This window comes from Cavia porcellus, unplaced genomic scaffold (genome assembly GCF_034190915.1).
Source record: "Cavia porcellus strain 051 isolate PalLab524CR breed Dunkin Hartley unplaced genomic scaffold, mCavPor4.1 scaffold_84, whole genome shotgun sequence".
Taxonomy (NCBI): Eukaryota; Metazoa; Chordata; class Mammalia; order Rodentia; family Caviidae; genus Cavia; species Cavia porcellus.
The window spans coordinates 594151-619716 of NW_026947567.1; positions in this window are offsets into that span (position 1 = coordinate 594151).

The window sequence follows — 25566 nt, forward strand, 5'->3', positions numbered from 1 at the left end:
CCCTCACTGAATATCCTTATTCAGACACTCTGATTCACAACACCCGTGATGTTTTTCTCACTCCTACTTATCAATGGCTTGTTATAAACCCTTACAATGCGCATCACCCATCGATGTTTTTCATAAACCTATCATACATTGCCACTGCATGTTTGTTGACTTCCCCATGCTGACCATCCTATGGTGCCTTTCCCCATCCTACATTGACACTCAGTGCCTATCCTAATTCAGACCCTCCGATTCACACCATCCCGTGATGTTTTACTCAGTCCTACTAATCAATGGCTCGATAGAAACCTTTACAATGCGCACCACCCAGCAATGTTTTTCATATACCTATCCTACATTGCCACTGCACGTTTCCTGACCTCCCCATGCTGAACATCCCATGGGACTTTTCTTCTACTACATTGCCACTCACTGCCTATTCTAATTCAGACCCTCAGATTCACACAACCCTGTGATGTTTTTGTCACTCCTACGAGTGAATGGCCTGTTAGAAACCCTTACAATGCGCACCACCCTGCCATGTTTTTCATAAACTTATCCTACATTGCCATTGCATGTTTACTAACCTCCCCATGCTGAACACCCCGTGGTGCATTTGCCCATCCTACTTGCCTCTCATTGCCTATCCTAATTCAGAGCCTTCGATTCATACCGCCCTGTGATGTTTTTCTCACTCCTACTAGTGAATGATTTCTTAGAAATCCTTACAATTCGCCACACCCCAAGATGTTTTTCATAAACCTATCCTACATTGCCACTGCATGTTTCCAGACCTCCCCATGCTGACCGCTCTGTGGTGCTTTTCCCCATTCTACATTGCCACTCACTCCCTGCCTAACTCAGTCACTCCGATTCACACCACCCCATGTTGTTTTTATCACTCCTACTAGTGAACTGCCTGTTAGAAATCCTTACAACGTGCACCACCCCGCGATGTTTTTCAGAAACCTATCCTACATTGCCACTGCAAATTTCCTCAACTCGCCATGCTGACCACCCGTGATGCTTTTCTCCATCCTACATTGCCACTCACTGCCTTTCCTAATTCTGACCATCCAATTCACACCACCCTGTGATGTTTTTCTCACTCCTACTAGTGAATGGCCGATTAGAAACCCTTACAAAGCCCACCACCCCGCGATGTTTCTCAGAATCCTATCCTACATTGCCACTGCATGTTCCCTGACTTCCCCATGCGGACCACCCCATGGTGCTTTTCTCCATCCTACACTGTCACTCTCTGCCTAACCTAATTCACACCTTCTGATTCACACCACCCCATGATGTTTTTCTCACCCCTTCTAGTGAATGGCCTGTTAGAAACCCTTACAATGGGCACCACGCCGCGATGCTTTTCAGAAAGCTATTCTATATTGCCACTGCATGTTTCCTGACCTCCCCATGCTGACCACCCCGTGGTGGTTTTCTCCATCCTACTTTGCCACTCTCTGCCTATCCTAATTCAGACGCTCTGATTCACACCACCCCGTGATGTTTTTCTCTCTCCTACTAATCAAAGGCTTGTTAGAAACCTTACAAGGCGAACCACCCCGCGATGTTTCTCAGAATCCTATCCTATATTGCCACTGCATGTTTCCTGACCCCCCTATGCTGACCACCACGTTTTGCTTTTGCGCATCCTACATTGCAACTCACTGCCTATCCTGATTCAGACACTCCTATTCACACCACCCCGTGATGTTTTTCTCACTGCTACAAGTCAATGGCCTGTTAGAAACACTTACAATGCGCACCAACCTTCGATACTTTTCAGAAACCTATCCTACATTGCCACTGCATGTTTCCTGCCCTCACCATGCTGACCACGCCGTGGTGCTTTTCTCCATCCTATATTGCGACTCACTGCCTATCCTAATTCAGACTGTGAGATACACATCCCCCGCGATGTTTTTCAGAAACCTATCCTGCATTGCCACTGCATGTTTCCTGACTCCCCCATGCTGACCACCCCGTTTTGCTTTTCCCCATCCTACATTGAAACTCACTGCCTATCCTGATTCAGACAGTCCTATTCACACCACGCCGTGATGTTTTACTCACTCCTACTAAACAATGGCTTGTTAGAAACCCTTACAATGCGCAACACCCCGCGATGTTTTTCATAAACCTATCCTATATTGCCACTGCTTGTTTCCTGACCTCCCCATGCTGACCACCCCGTCTTGCTTTTCCCCATCCTACAATGCCACTCACTGCCTATCATAATTCAGACCCTGAGATACACACCACCCTGCGATATTTTTTATAAACATATCCTACATTGCCACTGCATGTTTCCTGACCTCCCCATGCTGAACACCCCGTGGTGCTGTTCTCCATCCTATATTGCCAATCACTGCCTATCCTAATTCAGACCTTCCGATTCACACCACCCCATGATGTTTTTCTCACTCCTACTAGTCAATGGCCTGTTAGAAACCCTTACATTACGCACCATCCTTCGATATTTTTCAGAAACCTATCCTCGTTGCCACTGCATTTTTCCTGACCTCCCCATGCTGAGCACCCCGTGGTGCTTTTCTCCATCCTTCATTGCCACTCACAACCTATACTAATTCAGACCTTCCAATTCACAACACCACGTACAGTTTTTCTCACTCCTACAAGTGAATGGCCTGTTAGAAACCCTTACAATGCGAACCACCCCGGTATGTTTTTTACATTCCTATTCTACATTGCCACTGCATGTTTCCTGACCTCCCAATGATGACCGCCCCGTGGTGCTTTTCTCCATCCCACATTGCCACTCACTGACTATCCTATTCAGACCCTCAGGTTAACACCACCCCTTGATGTTTTTCTCTCTCCTACTAATGAATTGCCTGTTAGAAACCCTTACAATACCCACCACCCCGCGATGTTTTTCAGAATCCAATCGTACATTGCCACTGCATGTTTCCTGACCTCCCCATGCTGACTGCCCCGTGGTGCTTTTCTCCATTGACATTGCCACTAACTGCCTATACTAATTCAGCCCTTAAGATTCACACCACCCCGTGATGTTTTTCTCCCTCCTACTATTCAAAGGCCTGTTAGAAACCCTTACAATCCCCACCACCGGCAATGTTTTTCAGAAACCTATCCTACATTGAAACTGCATGGTAAATGGCCTCCCCTGGTTGACCAATCCATGGTGCTTTTCTCCATCCTACATTGCCACTCACTGCCTATCCTAATTCAGACCCTCAGATTAACACAACGCCTTGATGTTTTTCTCACTCCTACTAGTGAATGGCCTGTTAGAAACCCTTACAATAACCACCACCCCGCGATGTTTTTCAGAATCCTTTCGTACATTGCCACTTCATGTTTCCTGACCTCCCCATGCTGGCCGCCCCGTGGTGCTTTTCTCAATCCTATATTGCCACTCACTGCCTATCCTAATTCAGACCCTCCAATTCACAACACCCCGTGATTTTTTTCTCACTCCTTCTAGTGAATGCACTGTTAGAAACGCTTAAAATTCGCACCACCCCGTGATGATTTTCAGAAAGCTATCCAACATTGCCACTCATGTCTCTGACGTCCTAATTCTAACGACAACGTGGTGCTTTTCTCCATCCTACATTATCACTCATTGCCAATCCTAATTCAGACACTCCGATTCACAGCACCCCGTGAGGTTTTTCTCACTCCTACAAGTGAATGGCTTGTTAGAAAACCTTACAATGCGCACGTCCCGCGATGTTTTTCCGAAACCTATCCTAAATTACCACTGCGTGTTTCCTGATCTCCCAATGCTAAGCACCCTGTGGTGCTTTTCTCCATCCTACATTGCCACTCACTGCCTATCCTAATTCAGACCCTCCGATTCACACCACCCCGTGATGTTTTTCTCACTCCTACTAGTGAATGGCTTGTTAGAAACCCTTATAATGCGCACCACGCTGCAATGTTTTTCATAAACCTATCCGTCATTTTCACTACATGTTTCCTGACCACCCCATGCTGACCACCCCGTGGTGCTTTTTTCCATCCTACATTGCCACTCACTGCCTATCTTAATTCACACCCTCTGATTCACACAATCCCGTGATGTTTTTCTCACTCCTACTGGTGAATGGCCTGTTAGAAAGCCTTACAATTTGTACCACCCCGCCATGTTTCTCAGAATCCTATCCTACATTGCCACTGCATTTTTCTTGACCTCCACATGCTGACCACCCCGTAGTGCTTTTCTCCATTCTACATTGCCACTCACTGCCTATCCTAAATGAGACCCTCCGATTCACACCACCCCATGATGTTTTTCTCACTCCTACTAGTGAATGCTTGTTAGAAACCCTTACAATGCGCACGACCCCACGATGTTTTTCAGAAACCTATCCTACATTGCCAATGCATGGTAAATGACCTCCCCAGGTCGACCACCCAGTGGTGCTTTAATACTTCCTACATTGCCACTCACTGCCTATCCTACTTCAGACCCTCCGATTCACACCACGCCGTGATGTTTTTCTAACTGCTACTAGTCAATGGCCGGTTAGAACCCCTTACAGTGCGCACAACCACGTGATGTTTTTCAGAGTCCTATCCTACATTGAAAATGCATGTTTCCTGACCTCCCCAAGCTGAACACCCCGTGGTGCTGTTCCCCATCCTACATTAGCACTCACTGCCTATCCTAATTCAGACCAACGCATTCATACCACCCTGTGTTGTTTTTCTCACTCCTACTAGGGAATGGCGCTTTATAAACCCTTACAACGTGCACCACCCCGTGATGTTTTTCAGAAAGCTATCGTACATTGCCACGGCATGTTTCCTGACCTCACCATGCTGACCACCCCGTGCGGGTTTTCTCCATCCTACATTGCCACTCACTGTCTATCCTAATTCAGACCTTCCGATGCACACCACCCTGTGATATTTTTCTCACTGCTACTAGTCAATGGCCTGTTAGAAACACTTACAATGCGCACCACCCTTCGATATTTTTCAGAAACATATGCTACATTGCCACTGCATGTTTCCTGACCTCCCCATGCTGACCATCCTGTGGTGCTTTTCTCCATCCTAAATTGCCACTCACTGCCTATCCTAATTCAGACCCTGACACACACACCACCCCGCGATGTTTTTCATAAACCTATCGTACATTGCCAATGCACGTTTCCTGACCTCCCCATGCTGAACACCCCGTGGTTCTTTTCTCCATCCTACATTGCCACTCACTGCCTATCCTAATTCAGACCCTGACACACACACCACCCCGCGATGTTTTTCATAAACCTATCCTACATTGCCACTGCATGTTTCCTGACCTCCCCATGCTGGACACCTGTGGTGCTTTTCTCCATCATACATTGCCACTCACTGCCTATTCTAATTCAGATGCTCCGATTCACCCCACCCCATGAAGTATTTCTCACTCCTACTAATGAATGGCCTGTTAGAAACCCTTACAATGTGCAGCACCCTGCCATGTTTTTCATAAACCTATCCCACATGGCACAGCATGTTTCCTGACCTCCTCATGCTGAACAGCCCGTGGTTCTTTTCTCCATCCTACATTGCCACTCACTGCCTATCCTAATTCAGACATTCCGATTCAAACCACCCCATGATGTTTTTCTCACTTCTACTAGTGAATGGCCTGTTAGAAACCCTTACAATGGGCACCATCCCACCATGATTTTCAGAAACCTATCCTACATTGCCACTGCATGTTTCCTGACCTCCGCATGCTGACTACGGCGTGGTGCTTTTCTCCATCCTACATTGCCACACACTGCCTTTCCTAATTCAGACATTCCGATTCACACCAACCCGTGATGTTTTTCTCACTCCTTTTAGTGAATGGCCTGTTAGAAACCCTTACAATTCGCACCACCCCACGAAGTTTTTCAGAAAGCTATCCTACAATGCCACTGCATGTTTCTGACCTCCCAATGCTAACCAACCCGTGGTGCTTTTCTCCATCCTACATTGCGACTCAATGCCTATCCTAATTCACAGCCTCCGATTCACACCATCCCGTGATGTTTTTCTCACTCCTACTAGTGAATGGCACTTTAGAAACCCTTAAAATGCGCACAACCGCGTGATGTTTTTCAGAGTCCTATACTGCATTGCCACTGCATGTTTCCTGACCTCCCCAAGCTGAACACCCCGTGGTGCTGTTCTCCATCGTACATTGCCATGCACTGCCTATCCTAATTCAGACCCTCCGATTCACACCACCCCGTGATGTTTTTCTCACTCCTACTAGTGAATGTAATGTTACCCACCCATACAATGCGCACCACTCCTCGAATTTTTTCAGAAATCTATCCTGCATGGCCACAGCATATTTCCAGACCTCCCCATGCTGAGCAGCCCATGGTGCCTTTCTCTATCCTACATTGCCACTCACAGCCTTTTGTAATTCTGACCATCCGATTCACATCACCCTGTGATGTTTTTCTCACTCCTACTAGTGAATGGCCTGTTAGAAAACCTTACAATGGGCACCATCCCGCCATGATTTTCAGAAACCTATCCTACATTACCACTGCATGTTTCCTGACCTCCCAATGCTAACCTCCCTGTGGTGCTTTTCTCCGTCCTACCTTGCCACTCACTGCCTATCCTAACTCACACCCTCAGATTCACACTTCCCCGTGATGTTTTTCTCACTCCTACCAATGAATAGCCTGTTAGAAACCCTTACAATGCGCACCACCCCGCCATGATTTTCAGAAACCTATCCTACATTGCCACTGCATGTGTCCTGTCCTCCCCATGCTGACCACCCCTTGGTGCTCTTCACCATCCTACATTGCCACTGACTGCTTATCCTAATTCAGACCCTCCAATTCACACCAGCCCATGATGCTTTTCTCACTCCTACTAGTAAATAGCCCGTTAGAAACCCTTACAATGCTCAAGAGCCCGCGATGTTTTTTAGAAACCTATCGTATATTGCCACTGCATGTTTCCTGACCTCCCCATGCTGACCACACTGTGGTGCTTTTCTCCATCCTACATGGCGACTCACTGCCTATCCTAATTCAATCCCTCCGATTCACACCACCCTGTGAGGTTTTTCTCACTCCTACAAGTGAATGGCCCTTTAGAAAACATTACAATACTCACCATTCCGCGATGTTATTTACAAATCTATTCTGCATTTCCACTGCATGTTTCCTGACCTCCCCATGCTGAGCAACCCGTGGTGCTTTTCTCCATCATACATTGCCACTCACTGCCTATCTAATACAGACCCTCCGATTCACACCCCCCCTGATGTTTTTCTAACTCCTACGAGTGAATGGCTTGTTAGAAACACTTACAATGCTCACCACCCGTCAATGTTTTTCAGAAATCACTCCTACATTGCCACTGCATGTTTGATGACCTCCCCATGATGACCACCCTGTGGTGCTTTTCTCCATCCTACATTGCCACTCACTGCCTATACTAATTCTGCCCCTCCGATTCACATCACCCCATGATGTTTTTCTCACTCCTACTAGTGAATGGCCTGTTAGAAAACCTTCCAATGCACATCACTCTACGATGTATTTCAGAAACGTATCCTACAGTGCCATGCATGTTTCCTGACCTCCCAAAGCTAATCACCCCGTGTTGCTTTTCTCCATCCTACATTGCCACACACTGCCTATCCTAATTCAGACACTCCGATTCACACCACGCCGTGATGTTTTTCTCACTCCTAATAGGGAATGGCATTTTAGAAACCCTTACAATGCGCAAAACCGCCTGACGTTTTTCAGAGTCCTATCCTACATTGCCACTGCGTGTTTCCTGACCTCCCCAAGCTGAACTCCCCATGGTTCTTTTCTCCATCCTACATTGCCACTCACTGCCTATCCTAATTCAGACCCTGACACACACACCACACCGCGATATTTTTCATAAACCTATCCTACATTGCCACTGCATGTTTCCTGACCTCCCCATGCTGAACAACCTGTGGTGCTTTTCTCCATCATACATTGCCACTCACTGCCTATTCTAATTCAGATGCTCCGATTCACCCCAACTCATGAATTATTTCTCACTCCTACTAGTGAATGGCCTATTAGAAACCCTTACAATGGGCACCACCCCGCCATGATTTTCAGAAACCTATCCTACAGCGCCACTGCATGTTACCTGACCTCCGCATTCTGACTACCCCGTGGTGCTTTTCTCCATCCTACATTGCCACACACTGCCTATCCTAATTCAGACATTCCGATTCACACCAACCCGTGATGTTTTTCTCACTCCTTTTAGTGAATGGCCTGATAGAAACCCGTACAATTCGCACCACCCTGCGATGTTTTTCAGAAAGCTATCCTACAATGCCACTGCATGTTTCTGACCTCCCAATGCTAACCACCCCGTGGTGCTTTTCTCCATCCTACATTGCCATTCAATGCCTATCCTAATTCACAGCCTCCGATTCACACCATCCCGTGATGTTTTTCTCACTCCTACTTGTGAATGGCACTTTAGAAACCCTTAAAATGCGCACAACCGCGTGATGTTTTTCAGAGTCCTATAATGCATTGCCACTGCATGTTTCCTGACCTCCCCAAGCTGAACACCCCGTGGTGCTGTTCTCCATCCTACATTGCCATTCACTGCCTATCCTAATTCAGACCCTCCAATTCACACAACCCCGTGATGTTTTTCTCACTCCTACTAGTGAATGGACTGCTAGAAAAAACTTACAATGCGCACCACCCCACGATGTTTTTCAGAAACCTATTCTACATTGCCACGGCATGTTTCCTGATCTACACATGCTGACCACCCCGTGTTGCTTTTCCCCATCCTACATTGCCACTCACTGCCTATTCTAATTCAGACCCTCTGATTCACACCATCGCGTGATGTTTTACTCACTCCTACTAATCTATGGCTCGATAGAATCCCTTACAATGCGCACCACCCAGCGATGTTTTTCATAAACCTATCGTACATTGCCACTGTACGTTTCCTGACCTCCCCATGCTGAACACCTCGTGGTGCTTTTCCCCATCCTACATTGCCACTCACTGCCTATCCTAATTCAGACCCTCCAATTCATAGCACACCGTGAGGTTTTTCTCACTCCTACAAGTGAATGGCCCTTTAGAAATCATTTCAATGAGCACCACCCCACGATGATTTTTACAAACCTATCCTACATTTCCACTGCATGTTTCCTGACCTCCCCATGCTGACCAACCCGTGGTACTTTTCTTCTACTACATTGCCACTCACTGCCTATCCTAATTCAGACCCTCCGATTCACACAACCCCAAGATGTTTTTCCTATTCCTACTAGTGAATGGCTTGTTAGAAACACTTACATTGCTCACCACCCGTCATTGTTTTTCAGAAATCTCTCCTACATTGCCCCTGCATGTTTCCTGACCTCGCCATGATGACCACCCTGTGGTGTTTTACTCCATCCTACATTGCCACTCCCTGCCTATCTAATTCAGACCCTCCGATTCACACCCCCGTGATGTTTTTCTAACTCCTACTAGTGAATGGCTTGTTAGAAACACTTACATTGCTCACCAAACGTCAATGTTTTTCAGAAATCTCTCCTACATTGACACTGCATGTTTCCTGACCTCCCCATGATGACCACCCTGTGGTGATTTTCTCCATCCTACATTGCCAATCACTGCCTATCCTAACTCAGACCCTCCGATTCACACACCCCGAGATGTTTTTCTCACTCCTACTAGTGTAAGGCCCTTTAGAAACCCTTACAATGCGCACCACCTCTCGATGTTTTTCATAAACCTATCCTACAATGCCACTGCATGTTTCCTGACCTCCCCATGCTGAACACCCCGTGGGACTTTTCTTCTACTACATTGCCACTCACTGCCTATCCTAATTCAGACCCTCAGATTCACACCACCCCGAGATGTTTTTCTTACTCCTACTAGAGAATGGCCCTTTAGAAACCCTTACAATGGCCACCATTGTTCGATGTTTTTCAGAAACATATCATACATTGCTACTGCATTTTTACAGACCCCGCCTTGCTGACCACCCGTGGTGCTTTTCTCCATCCTTCATTGCCATTCACTGCCTATTCTAATTCAGATACTCCGATTCACACCCCCCGTGATGTTTTTGTCACTATCATTATTGAATGGCGCATTTGAAACGTTTACAATGCACACCAACCCGCGATGTTTTTCAGAAACCTATCCTACATTGCCACTGCATGATTCCTGACATTACCATGCTGACCACCCCGTGATGCTTTTCTCCATACTTCATTGCCACTCAGTGCCTATCCGAATTCAGACCCTCCGATTCACAACACCCCATGATGTTTTTGTCACTCCTACTAATGGACAGGCTGTTAGAAACCTTTACAATGCGCACCGCACCACGATGTTTTTCAGAAACCTGTCCTGCATTGCCACTACATGATTCCTGACCTCCCCAGGCTGGCCACACCGTGGTGCTTTTCTTCATCCTACATTGCCACCTCACTGCCTATCCTAATTCAGCCCCTCCGATTCACATCACCCCGTGATGTTTTTCTCACTCCTACTAGTGAATGGCCTGTTAGAAAACCTTCCAATGCACATCACTCTATGATGTTTTTCAGAAACCTATCCTACATTGCCACTGCATGTTTCCTGACCTCCCAATGCTAACCACCCCTTTGTGCTTTTCTCCATCCTACATTGCCACACACTGCCTATCCTAAATCAGAACCTCCGATTCGCACAACGCCGTGATGTTTTTCTCACTCCTACTAGTGAATGGCACTTTAGAAACCCTTACAATGCGCACCACCGCGTGATGTTTTTCAGAGACCTATCCGACATTGCCACTGCATGTTACCTGACCTCCCCAAGCTGAACACCCCGTGGTGCTGTTCTCCATCCTACATTGCCACTCTCTGCCTATCCTAATTCAGACCCTCCAATTCACACCACCCCGTGATGTTTTTCTCACTCCTACTAGTGAATGTAATGTTACACACCCATACAATGCGCACCACCCCGCGATGTTTTTCAGAAATCTATCCTGCATGGCCACTGCATATTTCTAGACCTACCCATGCTGACCAGCCCGTGGTGCCTTTCTCTATCCTACATTGCCACTCACAGCCTTTCGTAATTCTGATCATCCGATTCACACTACCCTGTGATATTATTCTCACTCCTACTAGTGAATGGCCTGTTAGAAACCCTTAAAATGCGCACCACACCGTGATGTTTTTTAAAAAGCTATCCTATATTGCCAGTGCACGTTTCCTGACCTCACCATGCTGACCACCCCGTGGGGGTTTTCTCCATCCTACTTTGCCACTCACTGAATATCCTAATTGAGACGCTCTGATTCACAACACCCGTGATGTTTTTCTCACTCCTACTTATCAATGGCTTGTTAGAAACCCTTACAATGCGCACCACCCAGCGATGATTTTCATAAACCTATCCTACATTGCCACTGCATGTTTCTTGACCCCCCTATACTGACCACCCCATGGTGCCTTTCCCCATCCTACATTGACACTCACTGCCTATCCTAATTCAGACCCTCCGATTCACACCATCCCGTGATGTTTTACTCAGTCCTACTAATCAAAGGCTCGATAGAAACCTTTACAATGCGCACCACCCAGCAATGTTTTTCATAAACCTATCCTACATTGCCACTGCACGTTTCCTGACCTCCCCATGCTGAACACCCCGTGGTGCATTTGCCCATCCTACATTGCCACTCACTGCCTATCCTAATTCAGACCCTCTGATTCACACCATCCCGTGATGTTTTTCTCAGTCCTACTAATCAATGGCTCGATAGAAACCCTTGCAATGCGCACCACCCAGCAATGTTATTCATAAACCTATCCTACATTGCCACTGCACGTTTCCTGACCTCCCCATGCTGAACACCCCTTGGTGCTTTTCCCCATCCTCCATTGCCCCTCACTGCCTCTCCTAATTCAGATCTTCTGATTCACACCAGACCGTGATGTTTTTCTCACTGGTACTAGTCAATGGCCTGTTAGAAACACTTACAATGTGCACCACCATTCGATATTTTTCAGAAACCTATCCTACATTGCCACTGCTTGTTTCCGGACCTCCCCATGCTTACCCCCCCGTGGTGCTTTTCTCCATCCTACATTGCCACTCACTGCCTAACCTAATTCAGACCCTGACACACACACCACCCCGCGATGTTTTTCATAAACCTATCCTAGATTGCCACTGCACGTTTCCTGACCTCCGCATGTTGACCACCACGTGGTGCTTTTCTGCATCCTACATTGCCACACACTGCCTATCCTAATTCAGACCCTCCGATTCACACCACCCCGTGATGTTTTGCTCACTCCTTCTAGTGAATGGCCTATTAGAAACACTTAAAATTCGCACCACCCCGCGATGTTTTTCAGAAAGCTATCCAACATTGCCAGTGCATGTTTCTGACCTCCTAATGCTAACCACCCCGTGGTGCTTTTCTCCATCCTACATTACCACTCATTGCCTATCCTAATTCAGACACTCGGATTCACACCACCCCGTGAGGTTTTTCTCACTCCTACTAGTAAATGGCCTGTTAGAAAACCTTACAATGCGCACGACCCGCGATGTTTTTAAGAAACCTATCGTACATTGCTACTGCATGTTTCCTGACCTCCCCAGGTTGACCACCCAGTGGTGCTTTATTCCATCCTACATTGCCACTCACTGCCTATCCTACTGCAGACCCTCAGATTAACACCACCCCTGGATGTTTTTCTCACTCCTACTAGTGAATGGCCTGTTAGAAACCCTTACATTGCCCACGAACCCGCGATGTTTTTCAGAATCCTATCCTACATTGCCACTGCATGTTTCCTGACCTCTCCATGCTGACCGCCCCGTGGTGCTTTTCTCCATCCTACATTGCCACTCACTGCCTATCCTAATTGAAACCTTCCGATTCACACCACCCCGTGATGTTTTTCTCACTCTTACTAGTCAATGGTCTGTTAGAAATCCATACAATGCACACAACCCTTCGATATATTTCAGAAACCTATCCTACATTGCCACTGCATGTTTCCTGACCTCCCCATGCTGAACAACCTGTGGTGCTTTTCTCCATCATACATTGCCACTCACTGCCTATTCTAATTCAGATGCTCCGATTCACCCCACCTCATGAATTATTTCTCACTCCTACTAGTGAATGGCCTATTAGAAACCCTTACAATGGGCACCACCCCGCCATGATTTTCAGAAACCTATCCTACAGCGCCACTGCATGTTACCTGACCTCCGCATGCTTACTACCCCATGGTGCTTTTCTCCATCCTACATTGCCACACACTGCCTATCCTAATTCAGACATTCCGATTCACACCAACCTGTGATGTTTTTCTCACTCCTTTTAGTGAATGGGCTGATAGAAACCCGTACAATTCGCACCACCCCGCGATGTTTTTCAGAAAGCTATCCTACAATGCCAATGAATGTTTCTGACCTCCCAATGCTAACCACCCCGTGGTGCTTTTCTCCATCCTACATTGCCATTCAATGCCTATCCTAATTCACAGCCTCCGATTCACACCATCCCGTGATGTTTTTCTCACTCCTACTCGTGAATGGCACTTTAGAAACCCTTAAAATTCGCACAACCGCGTGATGTTTTTCAGAGTCCTATAATGCATTGCCACTGCATGTTTCCTGACCTCCCCAAGCTGAACACCCCGTGGTGCTGTTCTCCATCCTACATTGCCATTCACTGCCTATCCTAATTCAGACCCTCCAATTCACACAACCCCGTGATGTTTTTCTCACTCCTACTAGTGAATGGACTGCTAGAAAAAACTTACAATGCGCACCACCCCACGATGTTTTTCAGAAACCTATTCTACATTGCCACGGCATGTTTCCTGATCTACACATGCTGACCACCCCGTGTTGCTTTTCCCCATCCTACATTGCCACTCACTGCCTATTCTAATTCAGACCCTCTGATTCACACCATCGCGTGATGTTTTACTCACTCCTACTAATCTATGGCTCGATAGAAACCCTTACAATGCGCACCACCCAGCGATGTTTTTCATAAACCTATCGTACATTGCCACTGTACGTTTCCTGACCTCCCCATGCTGAACACCTCGTGGTGCTTTTCCCCATCCTACATTGCCACTCACTGCCTATCCTAATTCAGACCCTCCAATTCATAGCACACCGTGAGGTTTTTCTCACTCCTACAAGTGAATGGCCCTTTAGAAATCATTTCAATGAGCACCACCCCACGATGATTTTTACAAACCTATCCTACATTTCCACTGCATGTTTCCTGACCTCCCCATGCTGACCAACCCGTGGTACTTTTCTTCTACTACATTGCCACTCACTGCCTATCCTAATTCAGACCCTCCGATTCACACAACCCCAAGATGATTTTCCTATTACTACTAGTGAATGGCTTGTTAGAAACACTTACATTGCTCACCACCCGTCATTGTTTTTCAGAAATCTCTCCTACATTGCCCCTGCATGTTTCCTGACCTCGCCATGATGACCACCCTGTGGTGTTTTACTCCATCCTACATTGCCACTCCCTGCCTATCTAATTCAGACCCTCCGATTCACACCCCCCGTGATGTTTTTCTAACTCCTACTAGTGAATGGCTTGTTAGAAACACTTACATTGCTCACCAAACGTCAATGTTTTTCAGAAATCTCTCCTACATTGACACTGCATGTTTCCTGACCTCCCCATGATGACCACCCTGTGGTGATTTTCTCCATCCTACATTGCCAATCACTGCCTATCCTAACTCAGACCCTCCGATTCACACACCCCGAGATGTTTTTCTCACTCCTACTAGTGTAAGGCCCTTTAGAAACCCTTACAATGCGCACCACCTCTCAATGTTTTTCATAAACCTATCCTACAATGCCACTGCATGTTTCCTGACCTCCCCATGCTGAACACCCCGTGGGACTTTTCTTCTACTACATTGCCACTCACTGCCTATCCTAATTCAGACCCTCAGATTCACACCACCCCGAGATGTTTTTCTTACTCCTACTAGAGAATGGCCCTTTAGAAACCCTTACAATGGCCACCATTGTTCGATGTTTTTCAGAAACATATCCTACATTGCTACTGCATTTTTACAGACCCCGCCATGCTGACCACCCGTGGTGCTTTTCTCCATCCTTCATTGCCATTCACTGCCTATTCTATTTCAGATACTCCGATTCACACCCCCCCGTGATGTTTTTGTCACTATCATTATTGAATGGCGCATTTGAAACGTTTACAATGCACACCAACCCGCGATGTTTTTCAGAAACCTATCCTACATTGCCACTGCATGATTCCTGACATTACCATGCTGACCACCCCGTGATGCTTTTCTCCATACTTCATTGCCACTCAGTGCCTATCCAATTTCAGACCCTCCGATTCACAACACCCCATGATGTTTTTGTCACTCCTACTAGTGGACAGGCTGTTAGAAACCTTTACAATGCGCACCGCACCGCGATGTTTTTCAGAAACCTGTCCTGCATTGCCACTACATGATTCCTGACCTCCCCAGGCTGGCCACACCGTGGTGCTTTTCTTCATCCTACATTGCCACCTCACTGCCTATCCTAATTGAGCCCCTCCGATTCACATCACCCCGTGATGTTTTTCTCACTCCTACTAGTGAATGGCCTGTTAGAAAACCTTACAATGCGCACCACCGCGTGATGTTTTTCAGAGACCTATCCTACATTGCCACTGCATGTTACCTGACCTCCCCAAGCTGAACACCCCGTGGTGCTCTTCTCCATCCTACATTGCCACTCTCTGCCTATCCTAATTCAGACCCTCCAATTCACACCACCCCGTGATGTTTTTCTCACTCCTACTAGTGAATGTAATGTTACACACCCATACAATGCGCACCACCCCGCGATGTTTTTCAGAAATCTATCCTGCATGGCCACTGCATATTTCTAGACCTCCCCATGCTGACCAGCCCGTGGTGCCTTTCTCTATCCTACATTGCCATTCACAGCCTTTCGTAATTCTGACCATCCGATTCACACTACCCTGTGATATTATTCTCACTCCTACTAGTGAATGGCCTGTTAGAAACCCTTAAAATGCGCACCACACCGCAATGTTTTTTAAAAAGCTATCCTATATTGCCAGTGCACGTTTCCTGACCTCACCATGCTGACCACCCCGTGGGGGTTTTCTCCATCCTACTTTGCCACTCACTGAATATCCTAATTGAGACGGTCTGATTCACAACACCCGTGATGTTTTTCTCACTCCTACTTATCAATGGCTTGTTAGAAACCCTTACAATGCGCACCACCCAGCGATGATTTTCATAAACCTATCCTACATTGCCACTGCATGTTTCTTGACCTCCCTATACTGACCACCCCATGGTGCCTTTCCCCATCCTACATTGACACTCACTGCCTATCCTAATTCAGACCCTCCGATTCACACCATCCCGTGATGTTTTACTCAGTCCTACTAATCAAAGGCTCGATAGAAACCTTTACAATGCGCACCACCCAGCAATGTTTTTCATAAACCTATCCTACATTGCCACTCTACGTTTCCTGACCTCCCCATGCTGAACACCCCGTGGTGCATTTGCCCATCCTACATTGCCACTCACTGCCTATCCTAATTCAGACCCTCTGATTCACACCATCCCGTGATGTTTTTCTCAGTCCTACTAATCAATGGCTCGATAGAAACCCTTACAATGCGCACCACCTAGCAATGTTATTCATAAACCTATCCTACATTGCCACTGCACGTTTCCTGACCTCCCCATGCTGAACACCCCTTGGTGCTTTTCCCCATCCTCCATTGCCCCTCACTGCCTCTCGTAATTCAGATCTTCTGATTCACACCAGCCCGTGATGTTTTTCTCACTGGTACTAGTCAATGGCCTGTTAGAAACACTTACAATGTGCACCACCATTCGATATTTTTCAGAAACCTATCCTACATTGCCACTGCTTGTTTCCGGACCTCCCCATGCTTACCCCCCCGTGGTGCTTTTCTCCATCCTACATTGCCACTCACTGCCTAACCTAATTCAGACCCTGACACACACACCACCCCGCGATGTTTTTCATAAACCTATCCTAGATTGCCACTGCACGTTTCCTGACCTGCGCATGTTGACCACCACGTGGTGCTTTTCTGCATCCTACATTGCCACACACTGCCTATCCTAATTCAGACCCTCGGATTCACACCACCCCATGATGTTTTGCTCACTCCTTCTAGTGAATGGCCTATTGGAAACACTTAAAATTCGCACCACCCCGCGATGTTTTTCAGAAAGCTATCCAACATTGCCAGTGCATGTTTCTGACCTCCTAATGCTAACCACCCCGTGGTGCTTTTCTCCATCCTACATTACCACTCATTGCCTATCCTAATTCAGACACTCGGATTCACACCACCCCGTGAGGTTTTTCTCACTCCTACTAGTAAATGGCCTGTTAGAAAACCTTACAATGCGCACGACCCGCGATGTTTTTAAGAAACCTATCGTACATTGCTACTGCATGTTTCCTGACCTCCCCAGGTTGACCACCCAGTGGTGCTTTATTCCATCCTACATTGCCGCTCACTGCCTATCCTACTGCAGACCTTCAGATTAACACCACCCCTGGATGTTTTTCTCACTCCTACTAGTGAATGGCCTGTTAGAAACCCTTACATTGCCCAACCCCGCGATGTTTTTCAGAATCCATTCCTACATTGCCAATGCATGTTTCCTGACCTCCCCATGCTGAACACCCCATGGGACTTTTCTTCTACTACATTGCCACTCACTGCCTATCCTAATTCAGACCCTCAGATTCACACCACCCCGAGATATTTTTCTTACTCCTACTAGAGAATGGCCCTTTAGAAACCCTTACAATGGCCACCATAGTTCGATGTTTTTCAGAAACATATCCTACATTGCCACTGCATTTTTACTGACCTCGCGATGCTGACCACCCGTGGTGCTTTTCTCCATCCTTCATTGCCATTCACTGCCTATTCTAATTCAGATACTCCGATTCACACCCCCCCGTGATGTTTTTGTCACTATCATTATTGAATGGCGCATTTGAAACATTTACAATGCGCACCAACCCGCGATGTTTTTCAGAAACGTATCCTACATTGCCACTGCATGATTCCTGACATTACCATGCTGACAACCCCGTGATGCTTTTCTCCATACTTCATTGCCACTCAGTGCCTATCAGAATTCAGACCCTCCGATTCACAACACCCCATGATGTTTTTGTCACTCCTACTAGTGAATGGCTTGTTAGAAAACCTTCCAATGCACATCACTCTATGATGTTTTTCAGAAACCTATCCTACATTGCCACTGCATGTTTCCTGACCTCCCAATGCTAACCACCCCTTTGTGCTTTTCTCCATCCTACATTGCCACACACTGCCTATCCTAAATCAGAACCTCCGATTCGCACAATGCCGTGATGTTTTTCTCAATCCTACTAGTGAATGGCACTTTAGAAACCCTTACAATGCGCACCACCGCGTGATGTTTTTCAGAGACCTATCCTACATTGCCACTGCATGTTACCTGACCTCCCCAAGCTGAACACCCCGTGGTGCTGTTCTCCATCCTACATTGCCACTCTCTGCCTATCCTAATTCAGACCCTCCGATTTACACCACCCCGTGATGTTTTTCTCACTCCTACTAGTGAATGTAATGTTACACACCCATACAATGCGCACCACCCCGCGATGTTTTTCAGAAATCTATCCTGCATGGCCACTGCATATTTCCAGACCTCCCCATGCTGACCAGCCCGTGGTGCCTTTCTCTATCCTACATTGCCACTCACAGCCTTTCGTAATTCTGACCATCCGATTCACACCACCCTGTGATGTTTTTCTCACTCCTACTAGTGAATGGCCTGTTAGAAACCCTTAAAATGCGCACCACGCCGCGATGTTTTATAAAAAGCTATCCTATATTGCCAGTGCACGTTTCCTGACCTCACCATGCTGACCACCCCTTGGTGCTTTTCCCCATCCTCCATTGCCCCTCACTGCCTCTCCTAATTCAGATTTTCTGATTCACACCAGCTCGTGATGTTTTTCTCACTGGTACTAGTCAATGGCCTGTTAGAAACACTTACAATGTGCACCACCATTCGATATTTTTCAGAAACCTATCCTACATTGCCACTGCTTGTTTCCTGACCTCCCCATGCTTACCCCCCCCGTGGTGCTTTTCTCCATCCTACATTGCCACTCACTGCCTAACCTAATTCAGACCCTGACACACACACCACCCCGCGATGTTTTTCATAAACCTATCCTAGATTGCCACTGCACGTTTCCTGACCTCCGCATGTTGACCACCCCGTGGTGCTTTTCTGCATCCTACATTGCCACACACTGCCTATCCTAATTCAGACCCTCCGATTCACACCACCACGTGATGTTTTGCTCACTCCTTCTAGTGAATGGCCTATTAGAAACCCTTAAAATTCGCACCACCCCGCGATGTTTTTCAGAAAGCTATCCAACATTGCCAGTGCATGTTTCTGACCTCCTAATGCTAACCACCCCGTGGTGCTTTTCTCCATCCTACATTGCCACTCATTGCCTATCCTAATTCAGACACTCGGATTCACACCACCCCGTGATGCTTTTCTCACTCCTACTACTAAATGGCCCGTTAGAAACCCTTACAATGCTCAAGAGCCCGCAATGTTTTTTAGAAACCTATCCTATATTGCCACTGCATGTTTCCTGACCTCCCCATGCTGACCACACTGTGGTGCTTTTCTCCATTCTACATTGCGACTCATTGCCTATCGTAATTCAATCCCTCCGATTCACACCAACCCGTGAGGTTTTTCTCACTCCTACTAGTGAATGGCCCTTTAGAGAACATTACAATACTCACCATTCCGCGATGTTATTTACAAATCTATCCTACATTTCCACTGCATGTTTCCTGACCTCCCCATGCTGACCAACCCGTGGTGCTTTTCTCCATCATACATTGCCACTCACTGCCTATCTAATTCAGACCCTCCGATTCACACCCCCCATGATGTTTTTCTAACTCCTACAAGTGAATGGCTTGTTAGAAACACTTACAATGCTCACCACCCATCAATGTTTTTCAGAAATCTCTCCTACATTGCCACTGCATGTTTGCTGACCTCCCCATGATGACCACCCTGTGGTGCTTTTCTCCATCCTACATTGCCACTCACTTTCTATACTAATTCTGCCCCTCATATTCACATCACCCCGTGATGTTTTTCTCACTCCTACTAGTGAATGGCCTGTTAGAAAACCTTCCAATGCACATCACTCTACGATGTTTTTCAGAAACGTATCCTACATTGCCATGCATGTTTCCTGACCTCCCAATGCTAACCACCCCATTTTGCTTTTCTCCATCCTACATTGCCACACACTGCCTATCCTAATTCAGACACTCCGATTCACACCACGCCGTGATGTTTTTCTCACTCCTAATAGTGAATGGCATTTTAGAAACCCTTACATTTCGCTCAACCCCGTGACTTTTTTCAGAGTCCTATCCTACATTGCCACTTCGTGTTTCCTGACCTCCACAAGCTGAACACCCCATGGTGCTTTTCTCTATCCTACATTGCCACTCACTGCCTATCCTAATTCAGACCCTCCGATTCACACCACCCCGTGATGTTTTTCTCACTGCTACTAGTGAATGGCTTGTTAGAAACCCTTACAATGTGCACCACGCTGCGATGTTTTTCATAAACTTATCCGTCATTTTCACTACATGTTTCCTGACCTCCCCATGCTGACCACCCTGTGGGTCTTTTCCCCATCCTACATTAACACTCACTGCCTATCCTAATTCAGACCCTGACACACACACCACCCCGCGATGTTTTTCATAAGCCTATCCTACATAGCCAATGCACGTTTCCTGACCTCCCCATGCTGAACAACCCGTGGTTCTTTTCTCCATCCTACATTGCCACTCACTGCCTATCCTAATTCAGACCCTCCAATTCATACCACACCGTGAGGTTTTTCTCACTCCTACAAGTGAATGGCCCTTTAGAAATTATTTCAATGAGCACCACCCCACGATGATTTTTACAAACCTATCCTACATTTCCACTGCATGTTTCCTGACCTCCCCATGCTGAACACCCCGTGGTGCATTTGCCCATCCTACATTGCCACTCACTGCATATCCTAATTCACACCCTCTGATTCACACCATCCCGTGATGTTTTTCTCAGTCCTACTAATCAATGGCTCGATAGAAACCCTTACAATGCGCACCACCCAGCAATGTTATTCATAAACCTATCCTACATTGCCACTGCACGTTTCCTGACCTCTCCATGCTGAACACCCCTTGGTGCTTTTCCTCATCCTCCATTGCCCCTCACTGCCTCTCCTAATTCAGATCTTCTGATTCACACCAGCCCGTGATGTTTTTCTCACTGGTACTAGTCAATGGCCTGTTAGAAACACTTACAATGTGCACCACCATTCGATATTTTTCAGAAACCTATCCTACATTGCCACTGCTTGTTTCCTGACCTCCCCATGCTTACCCCCCCCCCGTGGTGCTTTTCTCCATCCTACATTGCCACTCACTGCCTAACCTAATTCAGACCCTGACACACACACCACCCCGCGATGTTTTTCATAAACCTATCCTAGATTGCCACTGCACGTTTCCTGACCTCCACAGGTTGACCACCCCGTGGTGCTTTTCTGCATCCTACATTGCCACACACTGCCTATCCTAATTCAGACCCTCCGATTCACACCACCCCGTGATGTTTTGCTCACTCCTTCTAGTGAATGGCCTATTAGAAACCCTTAAAATTCGCACCACCCCGCGATGTTTTTCAGAAAGCTATCCAACATTGCCAGTGCATGTTTCTGACCTCCTAATGCTAACCACCCCGTGGTGCTTTTCTCCATCCTACATTGCCACTCATTGCCTATCCTAATTCAGACACTCGGATTCACACCACCCCGTGAGGCTTTTCTCACTCCTACTAGTAAATGGCCTGTTACAAAACTTTACAATGCGCACGACCCGCGATGTTTTTAAGAAACCTATCGTACATTGCTACTGCATGTTTCCTGACCTCCCCAGGTTGACCACCCAGTGGTGCTTTATTCCATCCTACATTGCCACTCACTGCCTATACTACTGCACACCCTCAGATTAACACCACCCATGGATGTTTTTCTCACTCCTACTAGTGAATGGCCTGTTAGAAACCCTTACATTGCCCACGACCCCGCGATGTTTTTCAGAATCCTATCCTACATTGCCACTGCATGTTTCCTGACCTCTCCATGCTGACCGCCCCATGGTGCTTTTCTCCATCCTACATTGCCACTCACTGCCTATCCTAATTCAAACCTTCTGATTCACACCACCCCGTGATGTTTTTCTCACTCTTACTAGTCAATGGTCTGTTAGAAATCCATACAATGCACACCACCCTTCAATATATTTCAGAAACCTATCCTACATTGCCACCGCATGTTTCCTGACCTCCCAATGCTAACCTCCCTGTGGTGCTTTTCTCCATCCTACATTGCCACTCACTGCCTATCCTAATTCACACACTCCGATTCACACTTCCACGTGATGTTTTTCTCACTCTTACAAATGAATGGCCTGTTAGAAACCCTTACAATGCGCACCACCCCGCCATGTTTTTCAGAAACCTATCCTACATTGCCAATGCATGTGTCCTGTCCTCCCCATGCTGACCACACCTTGGTGCTCTTCACCATCCTACATTGCCACTCACTGCTTATCCTAATTCAGACCCTCCAATTCACATCACCCCGTGATGCTTTTCTCACTCCTACTAGTAAATGGCCCGTTAGAAACCCTTACAATGCTCAACAGCCCGCGATGTTTTTTAGAAACCTATCCTATATTGCCACTGCATGTTTCCTGACCTCCCCATGCTGACCACACTGTGGTGCTTTTCTCCATCCTACATTGCGACTCACTGCCTATCCTAATTCAATCCCTCCGATTCACACCACCCTGTGAAGTTTTTCTCACTCCTACTAGTGAATGGCCCTTTAGAGAACATTACAATACTCACCATTCCGCGATGTTATTTACAAATCTATCCTACATTTCCACTGCATGTTTCCTGACCTCCCCATGCTGACCAACCCGTGGTGCTTTTCTCCATCATACATTGCCACTCACTGCCTATCTAATTCAGACCCTCCGATTCACACCCCCCCTGATGTTTTTCTAACTCCTACGAGTGAATGGCTTGTTAGAAACACTTACAATGCTCACCACCCGTCAATGTTATTTACAAATCTCTCCTACATTGCCACTGCATGTTTGCTGACCTCCCCATGATGACCAACCTCTGGTGCTTTTCTCCATCCTACATTGCCACTCACTGTCTATACTAATTCTGCCCCTCATATTCACATCACCCCGTGATGTTTTTCTCACTCCTACTAGTGAATGGCCTGTTAGAAAACCTTCCAATGTACATCACTCTACGATGTTTTTCAGAAATGTATCCTACATTGCCATGCATGTTTCCTGACCTCCCAATGCTAACCACCCCGTTTTGCTTTTCTCCATCCTACATTGCCACATACTGCCTATCCTAATTCAGACACTCCGATTCACACCACCCCGTGATGTTTTTCTCACTCCTAATAGTGAATGGCATTTTAGAAACCCTTACATTGCGCTCAACCGCGTGACTTTTTTCAGAATCCTATCCTACATTGCCACTGCGTGTTTCCTGACCTCCCAAAGCTGAACACCCCATGGTGCTTTTCTCCATCCTTCATTGCCACTCACTGCCCATCTTAATTCAGACCCTCCGATTCACACCACCCTGTGATGTTTTTCTCACTCCTACTAGTGAATGGCTTGTTAGAAACCCTTACAATGTGCACCACGCTGCAATGTTTTTCATAAACCTATCCGTCATTTTCACTACATGTTTCCTGACCTCCCCATGCTGACCACCCCGTGGGTCTTTTCCCCATCCTACATTAGCACTCACTGCCTATCCTAATTCAGACCAACCGATTCACACCACCATGTGATGTTTTTCTCACTCCTACTAGTGAATGGCGCTTTATAAACCCTTACAACGCGCACCACCCTGCGAAGTTTTTCAGAAATCTATCCTGCATGGCCACTGCATATTTCCAGACCTCCCCATGCTGACCACCCCGTGGTGCTTTTCTCCATCCTACATTGCCACTCACTGCCTATCCTAATTCACACCCTCTGATTCACACAATCCCATGATGTTTTTCTCACTCCTACTGGTGAATGGCCTGTTAGAAAGCCTTACAATTTGCACCACCCCGCCATGTTTCTCAGAATCCTATCCTACATTGCCACTGCATTTTTCTTGACCTCCACATGCTGACCACCCCGTAGTGCTTTTCTCCATTCTACATTGCCACTCACTGCCTATCCTAAATGAGACTCTCCGATTCACACCACCCCGTGATGTTTTTCTCACTCCTACTAGTGAATGCTTGTTAGAAACCCTTACAATGCGCATGACCCCACGATGTTTTTCATAAACCTATCCTACATTGCCACTGCATGGTAAATGACCTCCCCAGGTCGACCACCCAGTGGTGCTTTAATACTTCCTACATTGCCACTCACTGCCTATCCTACTTCAGACCCTCCGATTCACAACACGCCGTGATGTTTTTCTAACTGCTACTAGTCAATGGCCGGTTAGAAACCCTTACATTGCGCACAACTGCGTGATGTTTTTCAGAGTCCTATCCTACATTGCCACTGAATGTTTCCTGACCTCCCAAAGCTGAACACCCCATGGTGCTGTTCCCCATTCTACATTAGCACTCACTGCCTATCCTAATTCAGACCAACCCATTCACAACACCCTGTGTTGTTTTTCTCACTCATACTAGTGAATGGCGCTTTATAAACCCTTACAACGTGCACCACCCCGCGATGTTTTTCAGAAATCTATCCTGCATGGCCACTGCATGTTTCCAGAATTCCCCATGCGGACCACCCCGTGGTGCTTTTCGCCATCCTACATTGCCACTCCCTGCCTATCCTAATTCACACCCTCCGATTCACACCATCCAGTGATGTTTTTCTCACTCCTACTAGTGAACGGCCTGTTAGAAAAACTTACAATGCGCACCACCCCGTGATGTTTTTCAGAAACCTATCCTACATTGCAAATGCACGTTTCCTGACCTCCCCATGCTGAACACCCTGTGGTTCTTTTCTCCATCCTACATTGCCACTCACTGCCTATCCTAATTCAGACCCTGACACACACACCACCCCGCGATGTTTTTCATAAACCTATCCTACATTGCCAATGCACGTTTCCTGACCTCCCCATGCTGAACACCCCGTGGTTCTTTTCTCCATCCTACATTGCCACTCACTGCCTATCCTAATTCAGACTCTCCAATTGATACCACACCGTGAGGTTTTTCTCACTCCTACAAGTGAATGGCCCTTTAGAAATCATTTCAATGAGCACCACCCCACGATTATTTT